The 1,306-nt window shown below is 48.5% G+C and overlaps 1 pseudogene; it reads right to left on the reverse strand.

The window, feature by feature from the left end:
* Nucleotides 1–280: 280 nt before the first annotated feature.
* On the reverse strand, nucleotides 281–1,099 carry LOC150000771 (cyclin-Y-like protein 1 pseudogene; annotated as a pseudogene).
* Nucleotides 1,100–1,306: the final 207 nt, after the last annotated feature.

Below are 1,306 nucleotides of genomic sequence, written 5' to 3' on the forward strand. Positions count from 1 at the left end.
TTGTGTGGGTTGGGAGCTTCTGCTTTGGAGTGGCTTTTGTAACTCTGCTTATTAAGACAGAGGGTGTGTTGCACTGACAGGTCCCTTCCGTCCTACGAGCATAGTACTTGCTGTCAATTGATGTCTTACTAATTTTGCTGGTTCTTGAGCAGGAGAGGCGATACTTCTCCAGTCCTCCTGGATGAGGGACTAACTTCTCTGGTTCTTGAACAGGTGAGGTGGTATTTCTCCAGTCCTTGTGGACGAGGGGCTCACAACGTTATAGCCCCTCATTTCTCCCTTAAGAAAGCATGGCTTTAGAATGCTGAATACCAATAAAATGATCAGCGCTGAGACCTTCTCATGGCAGCTCTGCACAGGTCTTTGTCTTCACACAATCTGGAAATGGCCTCTAGGTTCTGTGCGCTTTCTTTGCTAAGAGGCGCAGATACAAAAGGCAGGTTGTTGTCATCTGCTAAGTAGTATTTGGCATAAACGCTGGCAAGAACATTGATATTAAACTGAAATGTCCTTCCATCTCGTTTCTGTCCTCAGCTGTCATGTCCTGAGGTTCTGGCAGCCGTCCACACTCTATATGGCCTGGTCATTCCAAACCTTGGAGGCAAGAACAGCTCCCAAAACAATTCTTTTCCAGTTAGTGGGACAAATGTCAATCTCGGCGTGAGTTAAAAGCCTTTCTAAGTAAACAGAAGTTCCCATGGCACATTCAGGTGTCAGCTGTGCAGCACTGAAAAGACCTCGAACAAATCTGTAAATAAATTTGTGTTCAGGATCGCGCTTAAAGTATTCCTCTGGAGCCGTTTCTCGTGTGAGTGGATGTGATCGCTCATCAAAAATATCCGAGGATCTATTTGCATCTTTGCTCTATATGTGCTTATATATGGCTAAGGCCACATGCTGTCCTGTGGTTCTGAGATGAGGCTGGCTGACTGTGCTGTCGTCTGGAAATAGTGTGGAGCATGAGCTGTATTTTTCAGTCCGTGCCCTGGAGATACATGGCTCAGTTCTTCCTCTTTCCTCGTTTGAGATTTCTCCAGGAAAATTGTGTTTGCCTTGGACAGTCAGAAGGGTTTGATTCCAAAGATCCCACATCGCTCATGTGTTGCAGGTGGTGGCCCTCCAGGTTCTGAAATCCAACTCTGCAGGGACCAGGGCAGCGGGCGAAAGTGCTGCTGCCACTGTGTCCCCAGCTGCCGCCTTGTGGAGCTCAGATGCGGGGCTGACATTGGGCTTCATGCAACAGGTCAGTGTGTTCCCCATGGGGTGCCTATGCTCCTCACCCCCATCACCTTCGCTCACCCCCCTC

This window comes from Furipterus horrens, unplaced genomic scaffold (genome assembly GCF_987537825.1).
Source record: "Furipterus horrens unplaced genomic scaffold, mFurHor1.1.pri manual_scaffold_10, whole genome shotgun sequence".
NCBI classification, from domain to species: domain Eukaryota; kingdom Metazoa; phylum Chordata; class Mammalia; order Chiroptera; family Furipteridae; genus Furipterus; species Furipterus horrens.